A 25,222-nucleotide genomic window follows, 5' to 3' on the forward strand; every position below is an offset into this window, starting at 1 on the left:
TTTATAAACTGTGATCAAGTCATCCCTCAATCTTTTCTTTGTCAAACTAAATAAATTAAGCTCTTTGAATCTATCACTGTAAAGCCTGTTTTCTAATCTGTTAATCATTCTCGTGGCTCTTCTCTGAACACTTTCCAGTTCATCAATATCCTTCCTGAACTGTGGGCACAGTATTCCAGCAGCAGTCACACCAGTACTGAACATAGAGGTAAAATAACCTCTCTACTCTGACTCGAGATTTCCCCAGTTTATACATCCCAGGATCACATTAGCTGGTTTGGCCACAACAGGAAGCTTAATGCATTCCATCAGAGTTGCTCGTGAAAAATCTTTGGTGTGTGCAAGTGTGATAAAGTAACCAACACTGATGCATTACAAAGGACTGGCCAGCTGACTATAGAGACAATGATTAGAGAAAGAAGGCTGAAGTGGTTTGGACATGTTCAATGGATGTCAAAGAAGGGTATTGACCCACTGATGTCAATGTGAATTTTGCCATTGACTTCAGTGAGGAAATAATTTTACCATAGGGAATTCCAGGAGATATAGAACTTCCAAGTGTCCCCACTAGGATTGTGCAGTTCTGCAATTCCCCCCTCCCCCATGCAGAGCAATAATTCAGTGCCCCAATCTGGCCCCATCTATGCACAATTACATTTGGATATACATACAAAATGGCATTTTTCCTTGTCACCTTCTGTGCCAGCATAAGTAGGAAGATGCTTTTATCTTGCCTACATTTCAACCTTCTTGGTTTTCTTAATGCTATTTTAGCTTGTTTCTTAATACCTCTTGGTAGGTCAGTGTGAGTGAGTCCAAAACATGGGAGGGCGGCTGCTGCTGTGAGTGTATGTGGGTGTGTGGGGGGTGTCATTTCATGCTACTTTCTCTGCTCAGTGATTTCAGATTTTTGTGTTGTCTGTGTAAGCACTAATTATGCTGTTTGTGTTACTGTAATAAAGTTCTACCCCATCTTTGATCTAAAAGGCATTTATTTTCTGGAGATATTTTGAAGCTCGGAAAATCAGACTGGAAATACAGCGCAAATTTTTAATATTGTGGATCATTGGAACAAGAGTTGTGGTAGATTCTCCACTACCAGAATTTTTAAATTCAAGAACAGCTCTTTTTCTAAATGATATGCTCTGATTCAAACAGGAATTATTTTGGGAACGGTCTATGATCTGTGTTATGCTGGAGGTCAGACTTGGTGATCACAGTGGTCCCTCTGCTCTTAGAGTCTGTGAAATCAATGAACTTTTACTTTGTCAGCTTCATCCGCTTTAAATCACGAATACAGAAAAATAAGGATTCTCTAGAATGACGTCTCTCCATTTCCAACAGATGAGTCTATGATTGATAGACAGTATGAGATTGCCTTGGCTAAGATGAAAGAGTTTTGGTTGGCAGCCTGTTTATTTACTCACTTTCATATCCGTCATCGCTGTTCTATTATTTGCTGCTTTGTGATGTTTTCCTGGGTAACTATACAGCTAGAACTTTAAGACATATTGGGGGGAAACTGTAGCTAACATATCTTTTGGGAACTCATGAACTATATGAGTTTAAATAAGAATGTCAACTTACCACTGTTTCTTTTTTTAATATTAAATCTAGGGGATCACAATGTTCTGATGATACAATATAGTGAAAGTAGGATTTTAAAGATTTGGGCTGGAATGTCATACAGCAAAAATCTTTTCTCCTTGAGAATCTACATACAGCATAACTCATTGGTTTGCCTGATGTTTTGCCTGCTATTGTCACAAACTGACTCAAACAATTCTCAAATCTGGAATTATTGTGGCTTGAAAGCCGCAGATTGAAAACTGAAAGATGCAATTCAGATGTTGGAATATAAATATGCAGACATTATAGCTCATTCTTAAACTCAATTGAGAGCACCATATGATCTGCATTCACAGCTATTTTGATGGCTGTTTTTACAGTTCCTGATTTGTTAATGTGTGTTTTGCAAATGCAGTTTTGATTGGCTCACCTCAATTCACCAAAAAGAAGGCACTTCTAATAAAAGCTGAAGTGGGTGAAGGATTTAATTTGACTTTGCATTTCAATATATTGGCTGGTATTTATTTTTCCGTTTTATCCTGCTTGCGGGGGTGGTGGGAGAAGAGAGTATTGTGGTGAAACATATAACCCATCCATTAAGTAGTCTGATACAGTATGTCCAAGAGAAAATATTGTTTTACTAGTATGGTTGTTTGTCACTAAGTAAAGTATTGGGTGGAAATAATTCATTCTACAAGGTGAGTAAGTCCATTGGTTCATGGGGAACTAAATAGTTTGTGTTCAAAAGACAGAGTTTCAACATTCACTTTGCATTACCTTTTATGAGGTTATATGTGGTGATCTTGCCATGTGAGGAGCAAACCTTATATAAGCTGATCTGATGCTTTGTGACGTGTTTTTTTGTTTAAACATTTTGTCTGACCGACTTCAGCACTGGATCAAAATGCTGCTACAGTATTTCTTCAGTGAGGGCACTTGATTTAACAGCTCAATTCAGCCCTATTTCAGTGGCAGTCCTTAGGATTCATTTAGCATTTGAGATTTAAAAGGGGTCAGACAATAATAGCTCTACGATACAGCATTTGTGTGCACAGTTCACATTGGCTAAGCCAAACCAGACATTGCATACGATAAAAAAAATCCAATACATTATTAAATTCTCTAGTCTTCCCAGTACATGCTGTCATCTTTGTTTCGATCTACTAAAGTTTATACCTGCAAAGACTCACAGACTTGAGTGACTTTACTCATGTGTGTTAATTGTACTGACTTTCATGTGACTTCTCATGTGAGTAAAGTTTTTTTTTTGCAGGATCGGGGCCTTAACTCTTCAGGGAAGAGATTGTCTTCATTTGGGGGGCTACTACAGCACTGAGCTCATTGCTGGTGTGTGCTATTTTTTAAATTGTTCTTAGTATTATTTATTATGAAATGACACAGTGTGTGCCACAAGCCCTCCAGTAGCTGGTGACCAAGAGTCTGAGAATCTGTTACTGTGCTGCTAGCTGGTGGAGTTTCTCCTTTAGCTAAAACACTAGAGTTCTGGGCAGTTCTAGTACAGGTATTTGGTCCAAACCTTGCGAGGGAGTCATAAATATCTTGCTTGTATTGATAAAACGTTTATTTAAAAAAATGAAATAAACTTACAACTCCATTTAATGTCTTACTATTTGAGCTGCATATATCATTTTAGCAGTTCCCTCAGCTTGAATAATGAAAATCAGTTAAAGCAGTTTCACTTTTGTTTATAGTCACTTTTGCCATTAGATTTTCAGAACGATTATATTAAGTTTGAAAATTCTGGAGGGGAATGTTTAGGTATTGAACACTAGTAGATCCACTGGAATTTTAAAGAAATCATAAAAACACTTCTCTTGCTGTATGTTTGTTTAAACAAAATCAAAATGTTGGTCTAAATTTGAACTGATGGTGCCCACTTAAGAGGAACAGATAGATTTTGTTTCATCTGTGAAAATTGGAATCAAAATAATATTGCCAGTGATACAAATTACCTATATGTGCATATACTGTAGATAAGTTTTTACACAGACAGTCACTGTGAAATTTAATGGTAACAGCTCCATACCCTATATTTTTGCCCTCCCCCTCTTAAGGAAGGTTTTCTACTTAAGCTTTCTCTAGACATTTTGATCAATAACTGATTTCCTTCTCTGTTCCTCAGGTTGTTTCAGGATTGTTTGAACTGGCTACTTTCCCATTATCTCATGTTTTGCTGATGTCTCTCTCATCTTCAAAAAGATTTATCTTGCACTTCCTTCAAATTATATTGGTGTTACTATATATTAAGGCTGATGACTCTAAGGAGCATCATTAATCATAAAGCTTTCCTTTCTGGATGATTACGAAAAAGATGAGCCAGATAAACCCATATTGTTCTGGTTATAGTCTTCAGTCTTTTGAGATTAAACTGCTTTGTTCCTGTTAACAATGCAATATTTCTTCCCTATTGCTTGGGTAAAAATGTTTTATATAGAGACTTGCATAATACCTTTCAATGTAGGCCTTAAAATACTCAGAAAAGTGTAAGTATCCTTTTGCCTCCAGAGGCTTGAGTTCAAACCCTGCTTTAGGTGACAAGTGAAAATAACATTATTAGCTTTATTCTTACTCCTATAGATCCACATCACAAATGCATCTGGCATAATAGGCAGTTTTTGCCTAGCAGACAAGACTAACGGGGGAGTTACAGGGGATGATGATTCAGGTGCCATTGTCAGAGCTATGCAAGGAAGCTATCACAGAGTCTGCTTTCATGATGGCTGGCTCAAGCTAGTGCTATTGGCACCAAATTCAGCAATGAAACCAAAAATTGATGTTCTGACTAGGAGTCTGAGAAGCATGTCCAAAGTTCAGAGAGGTCTTGGGGCAAACTCTTTCAGAAAATACTTCCATTTTAATTGTACTGAAGGTAAAAAACATAAAGGGGTGTGTGTATGTGTGTGTTGGTGGGGTCTGGGTCAGGTGTTTCAGTTTTAATTTTACCTGATAGTTCTGTTCTGAAATTAAACACAACAGGTAGGAAGCTCCTTAGTGGATTTCAAATGAGTTCTCATGTATATGTACTAAAGCACTTATTTGGTGGCTGAAGCTGTATTCCAGGATTACATTTGCAAAAAGGAATCTGGTATTGTCAGAGAATACAAGGTTCCAGCCTGGGATATTTTGAACAGATTGTTACCTCAATGTGGATCTTGCATTTCTTTGTATTTTCCAAAGGACAGGAACATTTTGTGCAGGACAGTGAGCATGTAATTGAATCATAATTTTCAAATGTTTCCTAAAATAAAGAATCTTACTAATTTACTCTGACATATGACAGCTCAGCCTAGGGTATGTGTTTATACCACTGAATGACACTACATGAACTTGTCCTCATCCTGAGGCTGGAAGGGTGTAAGACTCTTCTTCTAGAACAAAATAGCATGTAAGTAACTTCTGGGCCTAATGAACCCTTGTGTTGCTTCGGTTTTATCAATGTAACTCCATTGCTTTCAGTGAACTCAATTGATGTCTTCTGGGTCATATTTCTTGCTGATTTATTGCTGGCTTTCCCCATGATTTCCATTATTACCACTCCATCATTTCATGACATAATGGTAAAAATGCCCAAGTCTTGTTTACACTAACACTTACATTGTTGCTACCAACAACGCGGAACCAGCATTGCAGACTGTTGATGTAACAGAGTGCACATTTTTTCTACCCTAGACAATGTGTAAGTCATTTTGCACTGCATGTTTCCTCTCTGTGTTCTAACTTGCAGTGGCTGAACTCCATCAATTTCAGTGGATTTACTCCTGATTTGCAACGGTGTAACTGATCAGACTCTGTCCTCCATTTTTCAACTTTCCAGTCTTCCATGAAGTGGAACTTTCAAAATATTCTTTAATTCCTCCAGCAAAATATCAGTTTTCAAGCATCTTTAGGTGAAGTGCAAGACAGTTACTGAAAGTCAGCTCTCCAAGGCCAAATGCCTTGGCCTGAGACACACAGGACCGAGTCATTAAATTTTGCTTCAGGAAGAAAATGAAAGGGCTGTGCTTTAGGGACTACTCACAACACTTGCCCTGCCAATGCTACTGTCTAACCCACAGTGAATTCAGGAATCTGGCTTGCCTGACCTAAAGGTATATTAGGATTTGGAATTTTGAAGAAGATTGATGTTGTTTTTAGCAGGATAATAGCCACCAATCAGCTGAGTGAGACAAGATGCTTTGTTTCTGAAAATCAAAGGCACGGACATATGATACACACTTGGAAAAGCTGATAATTGAAAGGAATCAGTATCATTTTAGCTAAGGATGGACAAACCGGTATGGACAAAATAAGAACCCCCTTCCTCTTGAAAAGGCACACACACACACTAGGAATGTTCGCCCATTTCTAGACTGGAAAGTAAAGGGCATCTCTTTGAAGGTTCTGAAAAGTTGAACTTTTCTCAATTTTCATTCTCACCTCTTCTTTGGGGTTGGGTTTGGATCAGAGATGGAAATGCAGAAATACTAGAAGAAAGGCTTTTATTGTGCTACTTCTGCTTGACTGAGCGTCGGGAATACTGCAAATTTTATGAGAGACAGTTCTCATGAGACATGCAGACACATTTTACAGGCTTTAGAGGTTTGGGTAAGTATTCAAATGTTTGTCTGTATCTCTAAACCAAAAACAAACTTTGAACTTCTTCATGATCTCCAGTTATTAGCTAGAGCCTTTGAGCCAAATTCTGCTGTGACTTTCCCCATATACAATCCTGTTGATTTTAATGGGATTTCACAAGGAGTGTAAATCAGCATAGAGCAGTGCCCCAGTATGTTCATCTTTCTATTTATCTGATGAGTTGACATTGCTTGTAGAAATTAGTAAAAGAATAGCTAAATAATTAAGGAGTCAATACTGTTTCTAGTATTTATTTAACCATTCGTGTGAAGTGTACTGTTTAACATTGTAATTATTTTAGAAATTGGAGCTCAAGTTAATGCAGAGTTTTACGAAGCTAGGAAGCTGATAATGATTTCTTATAATATAGTATCTGATTCAATGTGCAATACACACTGTTGTTTACATTTACTATTACAGTCCATTCCATGGTAGTTCCCTTTTATGACTCTCAATGACACATTGTGGGTAACTGTACCTTTATGTTATATTTGTTTACCTTAGTATGGGCCAGATTGGGCTTTGAGATCACTAGGCCACTTTGGAAGGATTTGGGATGTTCCTAGGGTGGCTCAGAAAGGAGTTTTAGGATTCCTATGGGATAATTCCATCCCTTCTGGAGTTTCAGGAAGCAGAGGGAGAGTGTGTATGTGTGTATCATCCCTTAGGATGATGCAGCTTCCTCTCTTCTCGGTGCCCAACCACCTTACATGACCAGTGGGGTTGGCCTCCACCCCAGCCCTTCTTGTATCCTTTTGGAAGGCTGCTACCCCTGAGGTGCAAGGAGAACTGAGTCTCTGCGCTCAGAGGAGTGAATGGCCAGCAACTGCATCAGGTCCTTGCACAGAGGGTGCAAGATGCACGTGTGGGAAGCTCCTCGACCCCCACCCCTCCGTCCCCATGGACCTGCCCAATAGCTGGGCCTTCTCTAGTGCTAAAACAATTAAAATAAATTCAATAAATAAATAATGAAGTGTTTGCTATTGTTGTTTGTCTTTTGTGTGTGTTTGTGACCAGACTGATCTCCTGGCACAGACCCCACCAGAAACTCAGCAGAGGGAGGGCACAACTTTATGGATATAAAGCATTTCCTCTTAATTTAATTTAGTAATTTCAAAGTAGCAGCTTTGCATTTTGGTACAGGATTAACAAGGACAAGACCCCTTTTAACCTCCATTGACCTAAAGGAGCTAAAGAAAAAGCTTGGCCTGCCACGATAAACGCTCTGGGAAGTAGCAATGTCATGCATGAAGACCCTTCGCGAATACTAACTAAATGAGTTTACAGAGAAATGCCTAGTAGAAGAGAACTGTATTAGATGAGTTTCTGATTTCAGAAGCATTTATTGTTAACTAAATTAGATTCTGTTCACCAGAGCAAAATCAATCCAATTAAAATAAGAAAAATATTTAGAGCTGGTCTTGAGAAGATTACTAACCTTTCCTTGTAGGCTTTTTATTGAATATAAGTTCTATTTCTTCCTAACTTCGCCATTGCCTACACGCTTCATTCTGATTTTGGCAATAGGAAGATTTAAAAGCTCAGAGTTTTCAAAAGGCTCTTCATCTCCAGGACACTGGTCCAATTTCAGCATCATTTGGTAGTGACCAAACAATTATGGATTTTTAAAATAGTATGTGCCTATAGCATATGACATATTTTGAATGCATCCCTCTCCTCCAATTTTCATAGGTTGCTCATTGTCTTAGGTTCTGAGCCAACAAAGTTTTTAAGCATGTTCTTATCTTTAAGCATGTGAGTAATCCCATTGACTCTATTAGAACTACTGACATACTTAAAGTTAAGCACATGATTAAGTGCTTTGCTAGGCCAGGGCATTAGAGCCTGGTTCAGAGCTTGTTGAAATCCACAGAAAGACTTCCACTGAAGCCAGTGGCTTTGGAACAGGCCTTTAGAATCTACACGCTTCAGGGCAGGGTCGAGGTCTTCCTGCATACTGCACCTACCACAATGGGATCTCAATTCTGGTGGGGAGAGTGTCTCTGTGTTTTAGTACAATAGAAATAATAAACAATAACTACAATAGTAACTGCAAGGTGGTGACCAAATGCATTAGTGGCTAGTGTAGGTCATATAGACTTGTCCTATTACAAAACTATCCCCACCACAGTTGAGAGACAGACTCAGATACATATGAGGCACACTAGTGGTCTTGCCTTTGCACTGTTCCTGTCTGTGGATAAAAGCCCTGATCCAAAGGCCACTGAAGTCCATACCCTTCAGATTGGAAGGCTGATTAAGATTCTTAAGACAACACACTGTGGCAAACTATGGCCCTGATCCCGCAACCTCATCCAGGCAGGCAGACCCCCTGGATGATGTGTGGAGCCCCATCAAAGTTAATGGGATTTCCCTCACATACAGAGACGTTCACCTGCCTGGATCTGATTGCAGGACCAGGACATAAATAATCTAATATGACACCAGGTTACATTTTTCAATGCGTGGCTCATAGATAACTCCAGCGGTTGGTAGTCAGTCAGAACTACTACTTCGGAAAATTAGCTCTGAATAATATTGATGTGTAGCCATAGATGTGTATGATTAATTATTTTATTTTGTGAAATATTCCCACTTATTTGAATGAGTATACACTTCTTGCTGTGCACGTTATTTTTTATATTCTCTCTCATGGTTTTAGCGTTAGATTTCTGAATAGCATATCTTGGGGTTTTTTTATTTTTATATTTGTGTCACTGAAAAAGTTCTAAAATAACTAAATTGAAAAAATACTGGTGGAATGTGTGTGGGTTTTTTCCTCTAGTCAACATTAAATTGTTAATGTGAAGTCTAGCATGTCAGGACACTTTTCTAGTGGTGATAAAAATAATTCTTATTGAAAGTCTCACAATACCTTAAGGATGTAATTATGTTATGCTAACCACACCTCCTGTCATACCCTACTGCTTAATTATACTGCCTCACCAAATTGTTATTCTGCTTTGAGAAACACAGAACAGAGAGTGAGCAAGGGTGAGTGTGTGTTACAGAATAACAAAGCAGACATAATTATGAAACTATTTCTGAAACAAAACCATCTCCAGACAGAGCTGGGAAACCAAATGGATGAAACTTAAAGAAGCCGGTGACATTCGGCGAAACTAAAACCAAATAGGAGTCCTGGAGAGGCATGCAGTGCTGAGCTATAACTGGGCAGTATAAATAACAAGGAAGCCATTGATTACATCTAAAATCCCCTTAACAAAAAGGGGCTTTTAAAGCCTGGAGCAGCAACCCAACTTGCACAAAGAGAGTAAAATATCATGTTGAGCTGGGTTGATCCGGGTTGCCCACTGCTGACAGCTTGGGCTATGTTTGGCTACTCATTCGAGCACACAATTAAAAAAAAATCCCATAAATAAAACAAAGAGAGTGAAAGACAAAAAGACTACTTTGAAATAAAAATTAGGCTTAAACTTGCTTCCATGTTCCTTTCTAATGCCTCTTGCTGTGCCCAAGTATTGTGAGGGCTAAGAACAATGTATTGTACTATGTCACATCGGTTCAGCTGTCACTTTCAAAGCATGGTGAACCAGTTTCCTCTTTCATTTAATCTGAAAGAACCTCCCACACAGTTTCCTAAAAACTCCCTGCTCCTGTCCTGGGAGTCCCTGCTGCTGCACTTTGCACTGCAAAGGATACATGAACTAATGATGGATGGTTTGAGTCATATTGGATAAAGCCCCAAAGATAAATATGGAACCTTTGACACCCTCTTATTCCTTCTCAATGGTGTCCCATCTGTCTCTTTCTTTACTCCTCCCCTCATTAAATCCATCCCCAAATATTTGAATTCAACTCCCCCATCTCCTTATCTGATTCTGATCCCCTTTTCTCCCTTAGTGTTTATCTCTGTCTCGAACCCAGTAATTCCTATAATTTCCTATCCACTCAGACTTCCTTCCCCTCTCCCTAACTGTATCATCCTGATACTTTACCCGCCCCCCCATGTTGCTATTTGCATTCTTGTGAATCAAGCTCTCAGCACATTCGACAATCTCTGCTGAGCCTGTGCCATCACATGCATTTAGACTGCCCTGAAATTATGCTTTAATGGCTCTTCATTAAAAACTGCTGCTACTAAAACATTAGCCCCCACAAAAAGAGGTGATAAAGTACATTTTAAAAAAGGAACACTCATTGGTTTATCACTTCAAATACACGTCTTTTTCTGACAGTATTAATAAAGTTAAAATGCGAAAGGTATTTTTAGGAAGACAATGGAATCTGTATTTAGACCATTGCCTTATCGACACCATCACACAATATTTTATTTTCAGGTAAAAAGACCCACGTACACTAATTTATAATGGTTCCCTCTACAGAATTAATTCAGGTAAAATGCAGAAACCACTGATTGCTATAATAATAGAAGTATTTTACATACAAACTCTAGCAAACACATTTGTTATCAATGTGAAATATCGGCATGAAAGAATAACTGCTGGAACCAACAAGCAGATATAAATCTAGCATTTCAAGGGAGTTTAATGCTGTGTTTTTTCTGCCCCTGTGGCAGGGTGGATCAGGAAGGTGACCTTTCTATTTCTATTTTGCTTTTTAGTCAGGAAATACCATTTACATCATAGACACACATGCTTTAGCTTTAGCACACAGGTTGTCCCATTGACTTTCCATGAGCTTAATGTTTGGCACATGTGTCAGTGTCTGCAAAATCTGGGCCTCATTTTGCTAAGTACTTCAGGCATGGTGCATTGAAAGCCTGGAAAGTTTTGCCACTAACTTTAAGGGGAGCAGGATGCAGCTTTTAATAAGCAAGACTGGGCTTAGTCAATACTGAGATGGGAGATGCCTATGGAACACCAAGAGTAGGTTCTGAAGCAACAGTAAGTTGCTGGTGGCACTGTTCTTTGGTAACTCATTTGGGGCCAGATTGTCCCAGGCTCTTGCAAAAGGGGGAAGTTGAAAAGGGCTTTTCCCCAAATAACCTATGCAAGGATCAAAGACAACCATAGACCCTCTAAATGGGGGATGTCCAGGGACTGTTCTCTACATATTAATGTAGAGAGTACAGATTTCTCCAAAGGAGAAAGAAAGGACAGGGGAAGCGGCAGCACCCTGGTCACCATTCTGTACCTACCTACCTAGAATCATTCCTGTTGCAAAACAGGAAGGTCTGAGGCACAATCCCTGCTGAGCTGTGCCTGGGGCAGTGCCACTCTGCATCACTTACGGTCAGGGTGTTGCCTAATGACATAGTCTAACCCTTAACTCCTAGCTTCCTCATTCGTAAACTAGGGATAACAATTCTTCTTTACTTCAAAGGAGCTTCTAGAGTGCTTTGGAAATATCAAGTAATATATAAATACCAAGAATTACTGTTATTACCATTTGCTAGTATTGCATGAGCAGTAAATCAGTGTGCCAGCATATTACTGGGGGATGTTGAGCTATTGGAGAAGCCATTGTTCAAAAGGGGTAGCAGAACGAGGTCCTATCTCTTGTAGTAATTAAAGATCCTTTTGTACTTTTTGTAAGAGCAGAGAGGGTAACTGTGGTGTCCCAGAAAATTGCAGATCAGGGACAGAAATTACAGTGGACCAAACGAACAAGTGATGGGTCTCTCTAGATCCATGGGAAGGGATTACACACAGGATGAATTTGGTGCATGCGTTCACCTAATTCTGCAGCAGTCTCAGATGTATAATATACCCTTTACTGAATACTATCTGGTCTACCCTCAAAAATTAGATCCACCTAGCTACATCACTCAGGGGCTCTGAAAAATGTCATGCCATGTGTGATGTCATTAGGTGGATCTAACTCCCACTTCTACATGCAGCAAAGTCAATGGAAGAACTCCTCTGCGAACCTAGCTGTTGTCTCTCAAGGGGGTGGATTTACTACAACAGTGGAAAAACTCCTTCCTTCGTTGCTGCAATTGACTATATACATGACAGCAGTGAAGCTGCAGCTCCGCAGCTCTGCCACTTGCAGCACGTGTAGTGTAGACATAACCTAAAACTGTTGTATAATGTTTTTGCATGTTGTTAAAAAAAAAAACTTTCTGTGTTCTATCATAGTGGTTGCTGCATGTCACTGGTGGGTGAAGTGATCCCTACTATGTATGAATTCCAGAAAGCCCTTAATTGGGTTTATTTAGGGCCAGTTTGTGGCCTGTTTAATGTTCCCATACCACGGCAATATTTGAAAATAAGACATCTTGGGCCTTGTCTACACTGACAAGTTTCTGCGCAGTAAAGCAGCTTTCTGCGGTGTAACTCCCGAGATGTACACACTGCCAAGCCACTTAGTGTGCAGGAACCACGCAGTTGCAGTGCTGTAAAAAACCACCCTGACGAGAGGCGTACAGCTTTCTGCGCCGGGGCTACACCACTGTGATGCCAGTATAGCCATCTTGGTCGATTACAGCACTGCAACTGGCCACCAGGAGGTGTCTCACAATGCCTGTTCTCACCTGTCTGGTCATTGGTTTGAACTCTACTGCCCTGCCTTCAGGTGACCAACCGTGAGCCCCACCCATTAACTTCTTGGGAATTGTGAAAGTCCCCTTCCTGTTTGCCCAGTGATGCATGCAGTGGTCTCAGTACACCTTTCCAGGTGACCACGCCTGCTCCATGCACCAGGCGATTCCCTGCTTGGAGCAACGCCTAGCTGCTGGACCTCATCAGCATTTGGGAAGAGAAGGCTGTCCAGTCCCAGCTGCGCTGCAGCCGTAGGAATTATGATACCTATGGATAGATTTCACGATGCATGACAGAAAGGGGCTATGGCCAAGACACACTGCAATTCAGGGTCAAAGTGAAGAGCTGTGGAACGCCTACCACAAGGTGCAGGAAGCAAACCGACACTCCGGAGCTGCACCCATGAGCTGCCTGTTCTACAAAGAGCTGGATGCAATACCCCACCTCCACTGCAAAGTCCAATGTGGATACTACAGTGACTCACGTGCCAGTCGAGAGTGGACCAAGCCAGGAGGAGGAAATCTTGGACGAGGATGTGGAGGGTGACCCAGAGGCAGAGGACGACTTGGAAGTCAGTGATGCATGCAGCCAGGAGCTCTTCTCTACCCCAGAGAAGGCTAGCCAGTCACAGCTGTTGGAGCTTGGCGAAGCGCAAACAGGAGAGGAGGCCCCTGGTAAGTGGCTTTGATTTTGGGAATCGCTGAAGCAGGTTGTTGGGGATAGGAGGATTGTAGAAAGCAGGCTTGTGTCTGTATGATGCATGTACCACCACATGCCTAGTCTGAGCGGTGGAATAGGGTGTTGATTGACTCCCTCACTTCACGGGAACCTGCCTCAGAAATCTCCACGAAACTCTCATGGAGATATTGGGCAATCCGCTGCCACAGGTTCCTTGGCAGAGCTGCTTTGTTTCTTTCCCCATTAAGGGTAACTTTCCTGTTCCACTTTGCTGTCACTGGGTGGGAGGAAGGGAGGGACCATTGCTGCACACAGGTGAGCTGCAAAAGGGCCAGGGCAGAAGCCGAAGTCTTAGAGAAGACCCTCCCTTGGTGCCCTGCTCACCCTCAGCAGTGAGATATCTTCCATTGTGAACACAGCCTGTGGAAAATGTGGGGATGGTACAGTGCTGGCTCTCCCCAAGAGCCACATGCCCAGTGTACAGTACGGTCCTGGAACACTGATTTCCCCTGCCCTGCAGTTACTCACCATTTTGGGGGTCGTGTGGCTCATGTGTGCTTGCCTGGGGTCAGCCAGTTAGTGACAGGTATGTGAATAGTGACTGTGTTATAAATCACTGAATCAGTGGTCTGTGTGTTGCAAACAATACTGCTTCTGTAAAATGTTGCATTTTGGCTTCACAGATATGACCTTGGGAGCCCAGCCTCCCTCTTTGTTATCGCTGTCTGAACGGCTGCGCAGAATTAGAAAGCGGACACGGAAAACTAAAGAGGACTTTTTGCATGATGTCATGATGCACTCTGCGGCCGAAAAACAAGAATTGAAGGAGTGGCGGGACAGCAACAAGAGGGACCGGAAGCAGAATGTGGCACGCCAGAACGAAGTCATGGAGCGGCTCTTAAACATTATAGAGCACCAAGCGGACATGCTCCAGGCGCTACTAGCACTGCAAACCGAGCGGCTCTGCACCCTCCCTCCTCGGCAGCCACTGTCACAAAACTCTTTCCCATGTGCCCCCCGAGACACCACCAACACACTCTTATCAGCCTCCTGGCTTCAGTCTGTACCCGCTGCATTCCATTCCTGCCCTGTCACAGTCCAGCCCTGCAGACTCCCAGTACCCACTGCACTCAACACCTGTCCCTCTGCAGTTTAGCCCTGCTGAAGTACAGTACCCAGTGCACTGTACTCCAAAGGACAAGGTTGCATATGATACCTGGAGATACACAAATCTTTAAAAATCCTGGGACCACCTCCTCCTGGGACCCTCCCTTCCCGCATCCCCCAAGATGCTGATGTGTATTTTTGTTTGTCTCTCTCCTCTGGTTGTTGTTTTTAAATAAAATAATTGTTCTGATTGGAAAGAACTGAGAGGGGGTACTACTGGAGGATTGAGGAAAACACCATACAATCTAGCAGCATCAGACACCAGGAGGATCCTGTGGTGAGGATCCACCACTGCTCATCATCCCAGACGTGCATGATGATGTAATCCCACCATTAAGTGCTTCTTTCCTGAGCCCAAAAGCTGTGTTCCACTGTGGTCAGCACCTTCGTGAATGCCACAGGCAATCTCATGTCGTAGCTACTACGCGTAGCGAGATCAATGTTGAATTCCTCTTGCCTTTGTAGTTTAAGGAATAACTCCACTTCCACTTGTGATGTGTTAGTAAGAGCGAGCGGCATATTGGTCAACAGTGCGGGATCCATTCCTGCAGACCAAAGAGGCAGAGTGCGCAGTACACAAACCATTGAAAGATGGCGCCAAATGCGGATGGATGCACAGGATTTCTGGGATGTGAAGCAATGCATCATGGGGCATTGGGACAGGACCCAGGATGCCCCGCGACCCCCTCCGCCTTCCCACATATCTTAGCAGCAGATGAGGAAGAGGTGCTCTGTAGGATAGCTGCCCAGAGTGCACTGCTCCGAATACCGATGCAAGTGCTGCAAGTGTGAACACAGTATTGCATAGGCCGCTGACAGTGTGAACACACAACAGTGGTTTCCCTTTAGCGGTCTCTGAGCAGTGATGTAACTGCCGGCGCTGTAACTCTGCCAGTGTAGACATACCCACGGTCTGCTTCCCAAGCTGTTTCTGTGACAATGTGATAATGCATTTCTGGGGAAAGCCACAGTTTAGCCCTAATATCCTGGGACCAAGACAGCTACAACAGCACAGCATACAATTTAGCCCATAGTCAGTGTTTGTTAAGCACTCCAAAATCACACAATGAAAGTCACTACTGTATAGCGGTGCATAGTATTATTATCATTCCTACTTCTTCATTATAAAGCTGACTTGGTGAAGATATTTAATGGGTGAACAATTTGGTGATACGTGACAAAACTGTAAGAATAATGGTTTTTTTTTCTCAGAGGAGGAATGTCATACAACTAGTTTGGGGTTTTTTGTACCTCTTGTTTCAGAGGTGTGTTATGAAAAAAACAAACACTTGCACAAACTACTGAAAAATGAATTGCTTCCATGTTAGCTATGCCTCTACTGCCAAAATGAACTTTAATTTAAATGTCCATGGCTACCTCATGAAAATCAGTCTGAGGACCATGTAACAACAGTCTCCAAAGTCATCCAGTACTGTAATTAAACATATTTAACTGCAGAAGAGGGAATGTACATGCCATGTAGAAAATAACATAGTCAAGATGTATTACACAGCACTGAAATATTTTCCTCAATGGCACAAAGTATACTGATCTTTGCTAAGTAAATATATACCTATCTTTCCTTATGTAACTTGCATGATATCAGCCCTTCCTATAGTGTGTTTTTTGGCTGTGTTTTTAAAAGTTGTGTCATCAAATAGTTAGAATTCCAGCAGAAACCAGACAGCATTCCTACGCATCTCAGGACTGAAGGTGTAAGCTTCCTTAATGTTATACCTCTGAATAAGATGATTAGAAACTAAAGATGAAACCAGGACCTTCACTCGTGTGGAAGAGCATAACATTCATACTTTGTAGGGTACTCTGTGTGTTTATTGTTCATTAGCACTGTTTTACTCTTCATTGCAACAACTCATGATTAATCCCAGTTTATTCAGTTCCCCTTGAAGAGAGTATATAAAATATTAATAAAATGTAATATAACCAAAACTATTTGAGAAGAGTGTGGCTTGAGCCATGATCTCTCCTGTGGTGATATTGGAGAAGGGCAGCTCTTCTGTGGGCCCCTGGAAGAGTTCTGGCTAAGTCCGTCTGAATTCCTCCCTGGACTCCAAGGCTGCATACAGTTTTGGTTCTGACAAATCAGCCTTTTCTGACAAACAACGTTTCATCTGAAAATTCCTAACCGGCTCTAACTCTACTTTCCATTGGAGGAAAGGGTGATTAGTCCAGGATGAAGGGCTGGAAAGGAGTCCATCCTAGGCATGTGGAGATCTTCTAGCAATGCAGAGGAAAACATAATGAGTAGGGTACTGGAATTTGTGGAGAAAACATTTGAACATACCTTTGCCATTTTCTTTTGCTTGTTTTTGTGCCTCCATAATTTCATATTTTTACTTTATTTTAATTGTGTGAAAAAATTTTCCTGTTGTAAGCTGCTGGAGTCCCCACCCAGCTCCAAATGAAACTACATAACACATGGAATCAGAGTCACTCCACCTGGCGTCTGTAATATTAATAAAAAGATCATTCCAAAATGATACTATATAAAGCCCAGACTCAACCCTTCTCCTCTGAGTTGACTGCTCCCATGGTTCCTTCCCTGTGGACCTATGTGTCCCAGCCCTCAGCCAGAGAGCTCTTCTCACATCCGTTCAGGGTGAAGTCTAATGATAGTGGGCTAGCAGCATTAGTTAACCTGCAGCTCTTTGCAGGTTTCCAACTCCTGCAATTGGAATGTGATGACAGGAGAATCCTGCCTCTCTGTGAAAACATGGAACTGTGCAACATTCCTTGTGATAATATGAACATGCCTCAAACATGCGGCCAATTTTGACTTTGCAGTGAAATGTGAAAAAGATCAGAGTTCGAGTATTTCATATTTCATCGCAAATATTTCACACACCTCTATTAAGCATCTCTTTCCTTTCTGCTTCTTAGCTAAGAGGAGCTCCTGGAAGTAACTTAGATACTGTGGGAAGCATTCATTACCTGGCAGACAGATAGGTCTAATGACCCAGCCTAACACCCCTGTACTGTGTAGAAAGCAAACTCTTATATACTGGGAAACTTGTTGTAGTGTATAGGAACAGGGTATTAGGCCTTTAAATAGTTTGTGAGCCCGCTAGTGGCGCTTACTGTGTTCTATGTTTTAGAGGCTCCCAGGCACCAATCACATCAGCAGTATGTACTAGCTCCTGAGCAGTACATGTTTTGTATATTTAGTAAACACAGTTATCTGGGTTCCTCCTGTGTCTGTGTGGTTTCTTGATTTTTTTTGTTGTATAAAGAGAGGGAAATGCAATGCTTGTATAACCACAGAGCACAATGGGTTGGTTTTTTATCTGACATTTATTTTTAAATGTAAACAATAAACATTGTACTGTATTATTTTTGGTGGAAGCTTATGGCCGTGAAATCTGGCCTAGACCTGTACCTTTCCTTTCAGGGTTAATGGTCCATTCCAAGCAAATAGGATGCACTTTCCAAAAAACAAGGGGAAGTTTCCCACCTAGCGTATTGGGAAACAGTATGTACTAGATTCATGCTGCTGTTCTTTGTACAAGCAGTTTGCATTACATCATATGAAATCAGACACCATGAACAACAAGCATGACTTGGATGCATCACTACTAAATGATATATACCAAACAAAAACAATAAAAATGAATAGTGAAGTTGTTAAATATTGAAACAGAACACCCATTTCTTTGCAAAAGTTTTTGAGCCTGTCGTACATTGTCTCTAAAACCCAGATCCTGTAAGAATTACACAGGTGCTTAACTTTATGATCAGTGAGTAATCCAAATGATTTCAATGGGTCTGCAAGCTTAGCCCATGCATAAGACTTTGAAGGACAGGGGCCTAGTTGTGTAGGTAATTAAATACTAGGTGCATGGCTCAGAAGAAATAGACCTTTGTAGACTTACTGAAATCTACTCCTAATACCAAGGGACCAATATTTCCTCTGCTGTGGCAGCAGAATGCCATATTAGCATTTGCATTGTCTTTTCCCAAGGGTGGCGTCTCTGATTCATGGATTGCAGCCAATGGCATCTTAGAGATGCCATTGGGGAGTGCCATTTATTTTTATGTATTCTTTCAAGGTATATTTAAAAACACCCATCCATGGCTCTGGGCACTTTCACTATAATTAAAAATGCACATTAGGACAGGGAGTTTCCTGATGTCCCATGCGGGGTTGGGTTCTTCCCTGGTTGATGGGATGACAGTCAGCTGCAGAAGACGTTTAAGAGGTTCACAGTATTCTGCTTTTCCTTGGCTGACAATTCCAGTGGATAGTCAGCCTGTGATAAAGAACAGAGACGGGCTGCTTGGGGGTTTGTATGTAACACTTGCAGTGAGAAGATGGACTACAGCTCTTTCTTGTAATTAGATGAGGAGCAACGCCTCACACACACAAAAGGACTCTTAGATAATTCTTTATTATTCATTAAAGAAAACGAAGCATGTCCTGAGATGAGAAAGCCCATCCATTCCCTGACTACCAGCCATGCTGGATAGTTGCACAAGCCTGTATAGGCTGATGATTGTGGAGTGGTGGAGGCTGGGATGTTATAATCAGAGATTGGGGTTCCACAGCTTGTAACTATTCTGAGCAACCTGTACTTCATAGTCATCAGCCATGATGGAACTCAGAACCTTATCCTCCAATAACATAGGCCCCTACCACTTGTACTAGCCTCTGTAAAACAGAGTAATATCAGGTGACATCCTCTGTAGGCAGCCACTGGAGGGTTGCCCAGTCACACCCTTGAAAAGAAGGCAGTGCTTCACATTCACAACAGTGTATCTCAAGGGCATGAGGACAGAGACCCTGCTCGCATGAGAGTCCGTCCTTGGGAGCAGCTGCAGTCTTCTGCTAGAGATTACAGTTGAATTGGGGGGACGGGGATTGGTGGAAAGAGGAGGATAGGAGGATTGTTTCTACGGCAGGCTAATCTGCTATGTAGCTAGATTCTGTGTCCCTGCTAGGTTTTGTGCTATGAGGAAGGCTATGGATAACTCTTGCTTGCTTGGGCATATGTTTTCATGTTATTAATGGGCAGATGAAAATGGGTACTTGGGACCTCACATGTCTGTGTTGTTTCATAGTCAGCACAATGTGTTTTTCATTTTTACCCTCACAGTGGGTGAAATCTGACCCTCTGCAGAAAGCCACCGCAACTCCTGGGTACTATTTAAGCCCACTGCTGCACAGGCCTTGCTCTGGCCCAATGCACAGATTTAAAATCAGATTTTTCTCTTCTCTTTGAAATCAAACTGTAAAAATCAAAGATGGCTTGTTTGTTTGTTTGTATAAAGATAAGCAAGAAAACGTATGAACATTTAGAAGCTGTTATGTAAGGAGGGAGGGTAAGGATTGGGGAAAGAAGTTTTAAATGAAGACAGATGTGATCTGGCTATAGCAGAGCAGTCAAACAGTGACAAATCCTTCCTGTTTACCAATGCTCCTGCCATGGGCTTGGAAACTGGATTTGTTAACCAGATTGGTTTGAAAGCAGTGAGGAAATGGCACTATAAGATTTGGTCACCTTTCATTTTCTACTCCTTTATCACATATTCAAATGTAACTATGGTAAAAGATCCCATATCGTAGGCCTGTGAGATGGCATAACTCATACCAGGCATGATCAATTTTTGGATAACATTGTTTGATATATAGCAACACGATCCTCATATATTTATGCTTCTCATCTAATCGCTCTACTTGGCAGCACATCAGAATCTGATATTCTTAGGCAGAGAACTGAATACATTTTGTTCTGTTATGAGACAGGCTAAAATATGTGAAATAAATCTGCAATGTTTTCTCCCCCTCTCTTTAAGGAGGTGGTGTTTGGCTACGTGGCCCATTGACAAGTGGATTGAAGAAGGCTATGAAACCCACACATGCAGCTGTCATTAAATAAGCTTACTATAAAAGCAAAATATGCTGCACTGTATTATAAAATCTTAAAACCAGAACATGAGGGGATTAAAATATTCTGGAATTTAATTACCCTACTCTATATGCTTTAAATACATGAATATATAATGCAGACTAATGCTGTTCCAAGAGAAAAGTTCCCGCATGTGTGTGGGGAGGGACTATAAAGTCATTTCAGATTACAGAGTTGGGGGCTGTATATTTTGGGTTGTAGGGCCTGCTTCTGGTCCCATTGTTAGCAGCAGCCATTTCACCATTGATTGCAACTGGAAAAGGATGAAGTCACTCCGAAATCAGGGGTTGTGCAGCAAGGGGAAAGATTGATTTATAGCTGAGAGTCTACATGCTCAATTTTAATCCCCAAAAGTCCATGTTCGGGATAAGAAATTTCAATATAAAGTTTCATTACAGAAGAAGGTTTTTAAATACACATACATTAAAGACCAGGGGTGGAATCCTAGCTCCACTGAACTCAATGACCAAACTCCCATTGACTTCAGTGGGGCCAGGATTTCACCCTGGATTGTTATAGAGTCACAGAGTTTAAGGCTGGAAGGGACCATTAGATCATCTAATCTGACCTCTTGTGTATCACAGCCACCAACACTTCCCACCATCTACACACTAAACCCACCAACCAAAATGAGACCAAAGTAGATGAGACCCACAGGAGACTAGACTTTTATGTGCCACAGGCCCTCGCATGGGCATGCAAGAAGCCTTCCACAGAAGTGCTGCCTGTGCTCTCCTCCTCCTCTACAAGGGGCAAGATGACAAAATGGGGTTGGAGTGTGTCAGGAAACAGCTGATGTCATGGCCTTCTCCACCCCCCCCTCCTACCCCCACTCCATCCAGGTCAGTTCACTGTGGGAAGTAATCTGAGCTGGCCTAATAATAACTGGTGCAAAGTGCTCACCCCAATGAGCATGAAGTACCCTGGGAAAGATTATCTCTACTTGTGGCACAATCCGTAACTGCATAAATAGTACAATCTAGCTTTGTGGGAGGCAAATTTCATACCCAGAAACCCACAAACAAAAATTCTTGGCCTTTGTAATTGGCCTTTCAAAGGAATCAATAAACATAAACTAATTAATGTGAACACCACCCAGGTGAGGTAGGTCAACATTATTACCCCCATTTTACAGATAGGGAAACCAAGGCAGAAAGGTTGGGTGATTTGCCTCAGGCCAAAAAGGGAAATGATGTTATCTCTGTGATTGGAATGCACTAATCACTGGCTCCCAGTCCTACATGCAGGCCACTAGACAACACCTCCCTCCTTAACAGCCTGTCATTTCAATTACATTAACACATATCCTAATCTAAGACGAGACGACTTTAACTTACCCCACAAAGGCCATATTACCCAATAAATGTCAAATGTAAGTTATCCAAATATCACTAAAACCTATAAGGTTATCACCTGTTTAGATTTCTCTTTTTTATTCCCTTTAATTCTACAGAAGTTTGACTGTATTAGGATAAATCATAAGCATTTTCATATCACCAGTCCTGAGTGTCAGGTGGCATTATTTGGATATATCTGAATTCATCTTCAAACTGGAATACACTGTTATAGTCTTCTACCAAATATCTGGTGCATTTTGTCCACAAACATAAAGAAACTACCTAATGCCCAAATGTCATGGTTAAATATAATGGCAAGAAGAAAAAATATAATGATGGGAATTAAGGCACTGCAAATCGCTCCATGTGAACGAACCCCTGTGCTTATGTAAAGCTCCATTCACCCCACTGAAGTCAGCTATGGGTGCAAGGTTCTGCCCGCACACAATAATATGATGGATCAGGGACCAAATTAGTACTATTTCTACTTAATGGTTAATGGCTGTGAGAAAGATTAACAGAACATGGAAACAAACACTTACAGTCTGGTATTAGAGCTGCTGACATAATATTAGTTGGATAATTTTTAATATTACTTTTTTTTTCAAATAAACTTTTAATTAATTATTATTTACCCTGCATTAATTGATATAGAGAACTAAAAATAAAATTTAAAAACGGCAGAAATTGCACACATTTCTTAAGGAAAGGAAAAAACTTTTTGTAAAGCCTATGACCCATAAATAGTGCTATTACACTAAAAATTTCAGTGAAAAATAAATTACCCTGGGTTAGATCATCCCCCCTCACTGTAAAATCCCTGGAAGGCAGGTAAATGAGAGGAAAATTCCACTATGGGAATTTCCCACATGCTGTTGTTCCATTGGGAGGCTGGGTTTCTCTCCCCAAGTAATAAGCCCCAGATCCTCAAGACCCATAGGAGACAAAGTCCATTGTGTGTAGGCAAGCGTTCCCCTCCCTGTCCTTTGTATCATGGCTCCAATGGATGAACATGCTCAGCTGCCCACATGACTTTCGAAGGCTTTTCAGGAGTTGGCAATGGCATCTGTTCCTGCCATGGAAATGCAGAGGTCCTAAAAGTATGTGCTATTTTTTTCAGAAACCGGCGTCTAAAATTAGGCTTTCAAGTCTATCTTAAGGCACCTAAACAAGTAGCCTGAGCTTCAAAAGTACTGAGCATCCAGCAACTCCCATTTGAAAATCAGGCCACTTATTTCAGTACCTAAATATGGACTTGGGAGACTAACTTTAACCACCCATTTTTGAAAATCCTTGTCATTCAAGGACAGAGTCATCACAGACTCTTGGCAGTTACATTAGATAAAGAAGGAAATGGTTTTAAAATATTTTAAATTGAAATTGTTAGTAGGAATGTTCCTAATCCAGATATGTTCAGGGGAAGTCTGGATCCAGATCTGGACCTTACAACTCAGATACATCTCTAGAAGACGAATATGAAACGCAACATTGGATCAGAGCCCCCTCCTGCTTTGTAGAATTCTGGCTCTAGATCAAGATGTTATGGCTTGAGCCCCTCTCTATTTGTTAATAATATTTAAATTGAAATATGTATGTTATTACTCGCTTGCTATTTATTACTTAATGCAAAGTTCTCAACAATGCAGTTCTTCAACTGTCAGAATCAGAAGTATGGCTTAGAATAAAAATAAACAGTTTGTGTCATATAACCAAAAGGAAGTGATTAATGTTTGCGGCTATGTCATATTCTCTGAAGATCACCAGTGACGATCATTTTGAAGGAAATGCACTAAAAAAAATCAAAACCATATATGACAGTTGTGCTTGTTATTTGGTAATCCTTGTGGTTATACACAATGCTTTGTTTGATGTGATTTTCTCATATGAGAGTATTCATGCTTTTACGCACTATGTCAATTGTACTCAAACCTAAAGAACCACAGAGCTTCACGATCAGGGAATAGACTTACAAAATAAGTATGATACAACATTGTGTGCACTGTTGTTGTGGTAGTGTTGATCCCGGAATATTAGAGAGACAAGGTGGGTGAGGTAATGTCTTTTAATGGGCCAACCTGTGTTGGTGAAAGAGCTACACAACAGCGCTCTTCTTCAGGTTCAACATTGTGACATTATTTAGCTATGTTTATGTTGTGATGTTCTTGTGGTACATAACAGAAACTCTTAATCAAGCCACCCGGGAGCTTAAAAAATTCAACTGGTAAGGGAGTGTTAGGTTTAATTTAGAGATTCATTCATTGCCTTCAGAGTAGCAGCTGTGTTAGTCTGTATCAGCAAAAAGAACAGGACTACTTGTGGCACCTTAGAGACTAACAGATTTATTTGAGCATAAGCTTTCGTGGGCTACAGCCCACTTCATCAGATGCATGCAGTGGAAAATACAGTAGGAAAATATATATATATATATACAGAGAACATGAAACAATGGGTGTTACCATATATACTCTAACGAGAGTGATCAGTTAAGGTGAGCTATTAACAGCAGGAAAGAAAAAAACTTCTTGTAGTGGTAATCAAAATGGTCTGTTTGCAGCAGTTGACAAGAAGTTGTGAGGAACAGTGTGTGTGTGGGGCGGGGGGAAAATAAACATGGGCAAATAGTTTTACTTTGTGTAATGACCCATCCACTGACTTTTAGGTCTGTAATCGAGTGACCAGGGAGTTTGGCTTGTTTTCTAAGGTTCTAATACTTCAGATCTTAGGAAGCACTGTAAGAGTTATTGGAAGAATTAAGCAAAATTCACATTCACAACCGATTGCATCACCCAGCAGAATTCAACCTGAGCTGGCCATGATACCATGGGAAAGACTGTTCTTATAGTATTGTCCCATAACCAGAAACAACAATTAATAGAACTGCTGAGTAAAAGCCACTTAGCACAAAATTTCCAAACTTGACTTCAATGGGACCACTTGCATGAATAAGGGTTTGCATGGTCAGCCCCCAATTTTTCCTAATCCAGAAGAGGTTCAGAATAGTTTGGAAAAGCATTGTGGCTTATAGGCACTTAAGATGTTATGATCCCATAATTGACTAGTAAACTCATGCTACTTCTTATCCTGCAGCATTTATGATATTTCAGTGGCTTTTTTTGCCTTAACAGCACAATTTTCTGCTCACTGTTTCTTAAAAGCATAATAGATGGCAATTGAAAACACAAGCTTTATGGAAGTTACCTGTTGAACCTCACTGAGGAACTAAGTTGTTAATCTCTATAGAATGCCGGCTTTAGAAATGTAAAGGGAACATTTGTACAAAGGGTACAAAAGCCATTATGTGGCTGGGGAGCCCAAGTCCCAATAGGCCTTTTAAGCAGTTTTAAAAATGTTACTCAAAGTCACTCAACTTAGTGGGGAATCAAAGTCCTGTGGAACTCACTGATACAGTATAGCATAGAGGCCAATTGTTTAGTGGAACTCAAAA

This window comes from Mauremys reevesii, linkage group 11 (assembly GCF_016161935.1).
Source record: "Mauremys reevesii isolate NIE-2019 linkage group 11, ASM1616193v1, whole genome shotgun sequence".
In the NCBI taxonomy this organism is placed as follows: domain Eukaryota; kingdom Metazoa; phylum Chordata; order Testudines; family Geoemydidae; genus Mauremys; species Mauremys reevesii.